Here is a 10,592-nt window from a genome sequence, read left to right as displayed (position 1 = left end):
CAATTCAATTCATTTCAAGGGGCTTTATTGGCATGGGAAGCATGTGTCAATATTGCCAAAGTAAGTGAGGTAGATAATATACAAAAGTGAAATAAACAATAAAAATGAACAGTAAACATTACACATACAGAAGTTTCAAAACAATAAAGACATTACAAATGTCATATTATGTATATATACAGTGTTGTAACAATGTATAAATGGTTAAAGTACACAAGGGAAAATAAATAAGCATAAATATGAGTCTCTCTCTCTCTCTCTCTCCACCTATCTTTCTCTCTCTCTCCACCTATCTTTCTCTCTCTCTCTCTCTCCACCTACCTTTCTCTCTCTCACTCCACCTATCTTTCTCTCTCTCTCTCTCCACCTGTCTTTCTCTCTCTCTCTACCAATCTTTCTCTCTCTCTCACTCCACCTATCTTTCTCTCTCTCTCACTCCACCTATCTTTCTCTCTCTCTCTCTCCACCTATCTTTCTCTCTCTCTCCATCTATCCTTCTCTCTCTCCACCTATCTCTCTCTCTCCTACTCTCTCTCTCCACCTATCTTTCTCTCTCTCTCTCCATCAATCTCTCTCTCTCCTCCTATCTCTCTCTCTGCCTATTTCTCTTTCTCTCTCTTCAGAGAATAACACGTGAGTATTTTGTTTAACAAATGTTGGATTTAGACGGTGTTCCTCCGTGCGTACGGCTCCTCTAGAGCTGGAGGGCTTCGTTGGTTAGAGGTTTAAAGAAAAGCAAACAGATTAATTAACACTATCTCTACACACTGAGACCAGCCGGCTGGGCTAACAGACCAAGGAAAGCAGGCGCTGAAATATAACACCATTACCTAAATTCACATGCATCTGTCCATGTCTACACCCCCCCCCCACCCACCCCTCCTCTTCCTCCCCTCCCCTCCGCCCCGGGACCCTAGCCCCAATGCAGCGTGGCCTTGAACACGGTCTTCGTTGTGTGTGTGTCAAGGCGGAGGGACCACCTGTGTGTCTGGAATACAATTACACAGAATCCAGTTCTGCAAATAACTCAGTGAGAAGATCATTTTCCTCCACGTGCCGCTCGCTAGACAAAAGGTAAAATAAGAACAGATGATATCATTTCATTCCTCTCATTCCCTTTCTTTCTCCCTCTTCTGGAATCAGGGATCTTTCTTTTTTCTTCACATGAAGAGGGTGAGATGACCTCTGTTGGGGGTCATGAAATTAACATAGCAGGAGACACTCCATACAGGTCTATAAGTGTTAGAGGAGCAGGGGAACACGACTCAGACATCTGCAGGTTTAGGGTCCTCAGAGACAACCCTGAATGTTCTGTTCACCTCTCTGAAGAGGAGTAGGAGAACACGACTCAGACATCTGCAGCTTTGGGGTCCTCAGAGATAACCCTGAATGATCTGTTCCCCTCTCTGAAGAGGAGTAGGAGGACACGACTCAGACATCTGCAGCTTTGGGGTCCTCAGAGATAACCCTGAATGTTCTGTTCACCTCTCCGAAGAGGAGCAGGGGAACACGACTCAGACATCTGCAGCTTTGGGGTCCTCAGAGATAACCCTGAATGATCTGTTCACCTCTCTGAAGAGGAGACAGATGCAGTTGGTCTAAAGGGTTAGTTACTCTGACTCCTATCAGACTATTACCAGGGTTAGTTACACTGACTCCTATCAGACTATTACCAGGGTTAGTTACACTGACTCCTATCAGACTATTACCAGGGTTAGTTACACTGACTCCTATCAGACTATTACCAGGGTTAGTTACACTGACTCCTATCAGACTATTACCAGGGTTAGTTACTCTGACTCCTATCAGACTATTACCAGGGTTAGTTAGGGTTACTCTGACTCCTATCAGACTAATACCAGGGTTAGTTAGGGTTACACTGACTCCTATCAGACTATTACCAGGGTTAGTTAGGGTTACTCTGACTCCTATCAGACTATTACCAGGGTTAGTTACACTGACTCCTATCAGACTATTACCAGGGTTAGTTAGGGTTACTCTGACTCCTATCAGACTATTACCAGGGTTAGTTACACTGACTCCTATCAGACTATTACCAGGGTTAGTTAGGGTTACAGTGACTCCTATCAGACTATTACCAGGGTTAGTTAGGGTTACTCTGACTCCTATCAGACTATTACCAGGGTTAGTTAGGGTTACTCTGACTCCTATCAGACTATTACCAGGCTTAGTTACACTGACTCCTATCAGACTATTACCAGGGTTAGTTAGGGTTACACTGACTCCTATCAGACTATTACCAGGGTTACTCCTATCAGACTATTACCAGGGTTAGTTACACTGACTCCTATCAGACTATTACCAGGGTTAGTTACACTGACTCCTATCAGACTATTACCAGGGTTAGTTACTCTGACTCCTATCAGACTATTACCAGGGTTAGTTAGGGTTACTCTGACTCCTATCAGACTATTACCAGGGTTAGTTAGGGTTACTCTGACTCCTATCAGACTATTACCAGGGTTAGTTAGGGTTACAGTGACTCCTATCAGACTATTACCAGGGTTAGTTAGGGTTACTCTGACTCCTATCAGACTATTACCAGGGTTAGTTACACTGACTCCTATCAGACTATTACCAGGGTTAGTTAGGGTTACAGTGACTCCTATCAGACTATTACCAGGGTTAGTTAGGGTTACTCTGACTCTATCTATCAGACTATTACCAGGGTTAGTTAGGGTTACTCTGACTCCTATCAGACTATTACCAGGGTTAGTTAGGGTTACAGTGACTCCTATCAGACTATTACCAGGGTTAGTTAGGGTTACTCTGACTCCTATCAGACTATTACCAGGGTTAGTTAGGGTTACAGTGACTCCTATCAGACTATTACCAGGGTTAGTTAGGGTTACTCTGACTCCTATCAGACTATTACCAGGGTTAGTTAGGGTTACAGTGACTCCTATCAGACTATTAGGGTTACCACTCCTATCAGGGGTTAGTTAGGGTTACAGTGACTCCTATCAGACTATTACCAGGGTTAGTTAGGGTTACAGTGACTCCTATCAGACTATTACCAGTTGACAGTGACTCCTATCAGACTATTACCAGGGTTAGTTAGGGTTACTCTGACTCCTATCAGACTATTACCAGGGTTAGTTAGGGTTACTCTGACTCCTATCAGACTATTACCAGGGTTAGTTACACTGACTCCTATCAGACTATTACCAGGGTTAGTTAGGGTTACACTGACTCCTATCAGGCTATTACCAGGGTTAGTTACACTGACTCCTATCAGACTATTACCAGGGTTAGTTAGGGTTACAGTGACTCCTATCAGACTATTACCAGGGTTAGTTAGGGTTACAGTGACTCCTATCAGACTATTACCAGGGTTAGTTAGGGTTACAGTGACTCCTATCAGACTATTACCAGGGTTAGTTAGAGTTACACTGACTCCTATCAGACTATTACCAGGGTTAGTTAGGGTTACTCTGACTCCTATCAGACTATTACCAGGGTTAGTTAGGGTTACAGTGACTCCTATCAGACTATTACCAGGGTTAGTTACACTAACTCCTATCAGATTATTACCAGGGTTAGTTAGGGTTACAGTGACTCCTATCAGACTATTACCAGGGTTAGTTAGGGTTACACTGACTCCTATCAGACTATTACCAGGGTTAGTTAGGGTTACAGTGACTCCTATCAGACTATTACCAGGGTTACACTGACTCCTATCAGACTATTACCAGGGTTAGTTAGGGTTACACTGACTCCTATCAGACTATTACCAGGGTTAGTTAGGGTTACAGTGACTCCTATCAGACTATTACCAGGGTTACACTGACTCCTATCAGACTATTACCAGGGTTAGTTAGGGTTACACTGACTCTTATCAGACTATTACCAGGGTTACACTGACTCTTATCAGACTATTACCAGGGTTACAGTGACTCCTATCAGACTATTACCAGGGTTACACTGACTCCTATCAGACTATTACCAGGGTTAGTTAGGGTTACAGTGACTCCTATCAGACTATTACCAGGGTTAGTTACACCTTCTCCGATCAGTCTCTACACACTGAGACCAGCCGGCTGGGCTAACAGACCAAGGAAAGCAGGCGCTGAAATCTAACACCATTACTTAAATTCACATGCATCTGTCCATGTCTTCAGACTGTGAGCAGAGCAACATGCACAACCCCCACTAATGCACCCGCCCAGGCCCCATCCTGTAACAGGCCTAACCCACACTAATGCACCCCCCCCAAGCCCCATCCTGTAACAGGCCTAACCCACACTAATGCACCCACCAGGCCCCATCCTGTAACAGGCCTAACCCCCACTAATGCACCCACCAGGCCCCATCCTGTAACAGGCCTAACCCCCACTAATGCACCCACCAGGCCCCATCCTGTAACAGGCCTAACCCCCACTAATGCACCCACCAGGCCCCATCCTGTAACAGGCCTAACCCCCACTAATGCACCCACCAGGCCCCATCCTTTAACAGGCCTAACCCCACTAATGCACCCACCAAGCCCCATCCTGTAACAGGCCTAACCCCCACTAATGCACCCCCCAAGCCCCATCCTGTAACAGGCCTAACCCCCCACTAATGCACCCACCAGGCCCCATCCTGTAACAGGCCTAACCCCCACTAATGCACCCACCAAGCCCCATCCTGTAACAGGCCTAACCCCCACTAATGCACCCACCAAGCCCCATCCTGTAACAGGCCTAACCCCCCACTAATGCACCCACCAGGCCCCATCCTGTAACAGGCCTAACCCCCCCACTAATGCACCCACCAAGCCCCATCCTGTAACAGGCCTAACCCCCACTAATGCACCCACCAGGCCCCATCCTGTAACAGGCCTAACCCCCACTAATGCACCCACCAAGCCCCATCCTGTAACAGGCCTAACCCCCACTAATGCACCCACCAGGCCCCATCCTGTAACAGGCCTAACCCCCACTAATGCACCCACCAAGCCCCATCCTGTAACAGGCCTAACCCCACTAATGCACCCACCAGGCCCCATCCTGTAACAGGCCTAACCCCCACTTTTACACCCCACCAGGCCCCATCCTGCGACCTACGAGGTATGTATCAGATGCTCAACATGCTCTGCTCACACCTACTGTGATGGTCCGGGCCTAAACCACAACACTAGACACTATGCAACACTAGACACTATGGAACACTAGACACTATGGAACACTAGACACTATGGAACACTAGACACTATGGAACACTAGACACTATGGAACACTAGACACTATGCAACACTAGACACTATGGAACACTAGACACTATGGAACACCAGACACTATGGAACACCAGACACTATGGAACACTAGACACTATGGAACACTAGACACTATGGAACACCAGACACTATGCAACACTAGACACTATGGAACACTAGACACTATGGAACACCAAACACTATGGAACACTAGACACTATGCAACACTAGACACTATGGAACACCAGACACTATGGAACACCAGACACTATGGAACACCAGACACTATGGAACACTAGACACTATGCAACACTAGACACTATGGAACACTAGACACTATGGAACACTAGACACTATGGAACACTAGACACTATGGAACACTAGACACTATGGAACACTAGACACTATGGAACACAAAGCTTTTACTATCTCATCCTGGAATATACAAGGTCTTTGGCCTAAAGAGCAGGAACCTGGACTTCACCAAATAAATCAGAAATACAGACACTGTCATCCTACAAGAAACATGGTATAGAGGAGATGGACCCACTGGTTGTCCTCTAGGTTACAGAGAGATGGTAGTCCCATCCACCAAACTACCAGGTGGGTGGTATAGAGGAGATGGATCCACTGGTTGTCCTCTAGGTTACAGAGAGCTGGTAGTCCCATCCACCACACTACCAGGTGGGTGGTATAGAGGAGATGGACCCACTGGTTGCCCTCTAGGTTACAGAGAGATGGTAGTCCCATCCACCACACTACCAGGTGGGTGGTATAGAGGAGATGGACCCACTGGTTGTCCTCTGGGTTACAGAGAGATGGTAGTCCCATCCACCACACTACCAGGTGGGTGGTATAGAGGAGATGGACCCACTGGTTGTCCTCTAGGTTACAGAGAGCTGGTAGTCCCAACCACCAAACTACCAGGTGGGTGGTATAGAGGAGATGGACCCACTGGTTGTCCTCTAGGTTACAGAGAGCTGGTAGTCCCATCCACCACACTACCAGGTGGGTGGTATAGAGGAGATGGATCCACTGGTTGTCCTCTAGGTTACAGAGAGCTGGTAGTCCCATCCACCACACTACCAGGTGGGTGGTATAGAGGAGATGGACCCACTGGTTGCCCTCTAGGTTACAGAGAGATGGTAGTCCCATCCACCACACTACCAGGTGGGTGGTATAGAGGAGATGGACCCACTGGTTGTCCTCTGGGTTACAGAGAGATGGTAGTCCCATCCACCACACTACCAGGTGGGTGGTATAGAGGAGATGGACCCACTGGTTGCCCTCTAGGTTACAGAGAGCTGGTAGTCCCATCCACCACACTACCAGGTGGGTGGTATAGAGGTGATGGATCCACTGGTTGTCCTCTAGGTTACAGAGAGCTGGTAGTCCCATTCACCACACTACCAGGTGGGTGGTATAGAGGAGATGGACCCACTGGTTGTCCTCTAGGTTACAGAGAGCTGGTAGTCCCATTCACCACACTACCAGGTGGGTGGTATAGAGGAGATTTGGTATAGATCAGACCTAACTCACTCTATTAAATTAGCCAAAACAGGAACATTTTATATCAGTCTAGAAATGAATAAGGAAAATATCTTAACAGAGAGAAATGTCCTCCTGTGTGCTACCTATATCCCCCCACTAGAATCCCCATACATTAATGAAGACAGCTTCTCCATCCTGGAGGGGGAAATCAATCATTTCCAGGTCCAGGGACATGTACTAGTCTGTGGCGACCTAAATGCCAGAACCGGACAAGAACCTGACACCCTCAGCACACAGGGGGACAAACAACAGCACAGGGGGACAAACAACAGCACAGGGGGACAAACAACAGCACAGGGGGACAAACAACAGCACAGGTGGACAAACAACAGCACAGGGGGACAAACAACAGCACAGGAGGACAAACAACAGCACAGGGGGACAAACAACAGCACAGGGGGACAAACAACAGCACAGGGGGACAAACAACAGCACAGGGGGACAAACAACAGCACAGGGGGACAAACAACAGCACAGGGGGACAAACAACAGCACAGGAGGACAAACAACAGCACAGGAGGACAAACAACAGCACAGGGGGACAAACAACAGCACAGGGGGCTGGTGGGGGCCGTGGAGGGAGCATCTAAGTCCCCGGCCGGGAAATGTTTGTTTCCTGGGACTGTCGGCAGTGAAAACTCAGTTGAATCTGCTGGAGACTCGCATGCTATGAAATGTAGAATCTGCGACCTGTTTTTGGTTGTCACAGGGAAAGATCCGATGGATACTGAAAAATGTATTGGACTTGATGCAGCTAAATACAATATTATCCATGAAGAAATTAAACACCAAGCGCCTTGAACTGAATAAGGATTCTATGAAACTACCGGCATCTTTAAATGCTTCCTATCAAAACATCCAACAGGATCATAATGGGACCTTCCAGGACTATGATCAACTTTCCCCACTGCACCCCTCTACGAGCTAGAACCAGGAAATGGCTGCTCCTTGTTGAACTCCAGGTGAGTGTAAATAGCTGCTCCTTGTTGGACTCCAGGTGAGTGTAAATGGCTGCTCCTTGTTGGACTCCAGGTGAGTGTAAATGGCTGCTCCTTGTTGGACTCCAGGTGAGTGTAAATGGCTGCTCCTTGTTGGACTCCAGGTGAGTGTAAATGGCTGCTCCTTGTTGGACTCCAGGTGAGTGTAAATAGCTGCTCCTTGTTGGACTCCAGGTGAGTGTAAATGGCTCCTCCTTGTTGGACTCCAGGTGAGTGTAAATGGCTGCTCCTTGTTGGACTCCAGGTGAGTGTAAATGGCTGCTCCTTGTTGGACTCCAGGTGAGTGTAAATGGCTGCTCCTTGTTAGACTCCAGGTGAGTGTAAATGGCTGTTCCTTGTTAGACTCCAGGTGAGTGTAAATGGCTGCTCCTTGTTAGACTCCAGGTGAGTGTAAATGGCTGATCGTTGTTGGACTCCAGGTGAGTGTAAATGGCTGCTCCTTGTTGGACTCCAGGTGAGTGTAAATGTCCTTGTTGGACTCCAGGTGTAATGCTCCTTGTTAGACTCCAGGTGAGTGTAAATGGCTGCTCCTTGTTGGACTCCAGAGTGTAAATGGCTCCAGGTGAGTGTAAATGGCTGCTCCTTGTTGGACTCCAGGTGAGTGTAAATGGCTGCTCCTTGTTAGACTCCAGGTGAGTGTAAATGGCTGCTCCTTGTTGGACTCCAGGTGAGTGTAAATGGCTGCTCCTTGTTAGACTCCAGGTGAGTGTAAATGGCTGCTCCTTGTTGGACTCCAGGTGAGTGTAAATGGCTGCTCCTTGTTGGACTCCAGGTGAGTGTAAATGGCTGCTCCTTGTTGGACTCCAGGTGAGTGTAAATGGCTGTTGGACTCCAGGTGAGTGTTGGACTCAGGTGAGTGTAAATGGCTGCTCCTTGTTAGACTCCAGGTGAGTGTAAATGGCTGCTCCTTGTTGGACTCCAGGTGAGTGTAAATGGCTGCTCCTTGTTGGACTCCAGGTGAGTGTAAATGGCTGCTCCTTGTTGGACTCCAGGTGAGTGTAAATGGCTGCTCCTTGTTGGACTCCAGGTGTGTAAATGGCTGTAAATGTGTAAATGGCTGCTCCTTGTTGGACTCCAGGTGAGTGTAAATGGCTGCTCCTTGTTGGACTCAGGTGAGTGTAAATGGCTGCCCTTGTTGGACTCAGGTGAGTGTAAATGGCTGCTCCTTGTTGGACTCCAGGTGAGTGTAAATGGCTGCTCCTTTGTTGAGTGTAAATGGCTGCCACTCCAGGTGAGTGTAAATGGCTGCTCCTTGTTGACTCCAGGTGAGTGTAAATGGCTGCTCCTTGTTGGACTCAGGTGAGTGTAAATGGCTGCTCCTTGTTGGACTCCAGGTGAGTGTAAATGGCTGCTCCTTGTTGGACTCCAGGTGAGTGTAAATGGCTGCTCCTTGTTGGACTCCAGGTGAGTGTAAATGGCTGCTCCTTGTTGGACTCCAGGTGAGTGTAAATGGCTGCTCCTTGTTGGACTCCAGGTGAGTGTAAATGGCTGCTCCTTGTTGGACTCCAGGTGAGTGTAAATGGCTGCTCCTTGTTAGACTCAGGTGAGTGTAAATGGCTGCTCCTTGTTGGACTCCAGGTGAGTGTAAATGGCTGCTCCTTGTTGGACTCCAGGTGAGTGTAAATGGCTGCTCCTTGTTGGACTCCAGGTGAGTGTAAATGGCTGCTCCTTGTTAGACTCCAGGTGAGTGTAAATGGCTGCTCCTTGTTGGACTCCAGGTGAGTGTAAATGGCTGCTCCTTGTTGGACTCCAGGTGAGTGTAAATGGCTGCTCCTTGTTAGACTCCAGGTGAGTGTAAATGGCTGCTCCTTGTTGGACTCCAGGTGAGTGTAAATGGCTGCTCCTTGTTGGACACTTGACTCAACACTATACATGTCAGCTACTACAGCGACTGAAATGACTGCAACACTTAACAAAGAGCTGGAGTTAGATTCGTAACGGGTAGCAAGGAATAAGTTAGTCCTAAATATTTCTAAACCTAAAAGCATTATATTTGGGACAAAACATTCACTAAACCCAAAACCACAACTAAATCTTGTAATGAATAATGGGGAAATCTAGCAGATTGAGGAGACTAAACTGCTTGGAGTAACCCTGGATTGTAAACTGTCATGGTCAAAACATATTGATGCAGTAGATGAGGGGAGAAGTCTGTCTATAATAAAGTGCTGCTCTGCCTTCTTAAACACACTATCAACAAGGCAGGTCCAACAGGCCCTAGTTTTGTCACTACTGTTCAGTCGTGTAGTTAGGAGCCACAAAGAGAGACTTAGGAAAATTGCAATTGTCTCAGAGACAAGAGAGAGGATTACCTCCTCATCACTATCTGAAGAGACAGGATTACCTCCTCATCACTATCTGAAGAGAGAGGATTACCTCCTCATCACTATCTGAAGAGACAGGATTACATCCTCATCACTATCTGTAGAGAGAGGATTACCTCCTCATCACTATGTGTAGAGACAGGATTACCTCCTCATCACTATGTGTAGAGACAGGATTACCTCCTCATCACTATGTGTAGAGACAGGATTACCTCCTCATCACTATGTGTAGAGACAGGATTACCTCCTCATCACTATGTGTAGAGACAGGATTACCTCCTCATCACTATGTGTAGAGAGAGGATTACCTCCTCATCACTATGTGTAGAGAGAGGATTACCTCCTCATCACTATGTGTAGAGAGAGGATTACCTCATCATCACTATGTGTAGAGAGAGGATTACCTCCTCATCACTATCTGTAGAGAGAGGATTACCTCCTCATCACTATGTGTAGAGACAGGATTACCTCCTCATCACTATGTGTAGAGAGAGGATTGCC

This window comes from Oncorhynchus nerka, linkage group LG6 (assembly GCF_034236695.1).
Source record: "Oncorhynchus nerka isolate Pitt River linkage group LG6, Oner_Uvic_2.0, whole genome shotgun sequence".
NCBI classification, from domain to species: domain Eukaryota; kingdom Metazoa; phylum Chordata; class Actinopteri; order Salmoniformes; family Salmonidae; genus Oncorhynchus; species Oncorhynchus nerka.
This window is presented reverse-complemented; position numbering follows the sequence as displayed.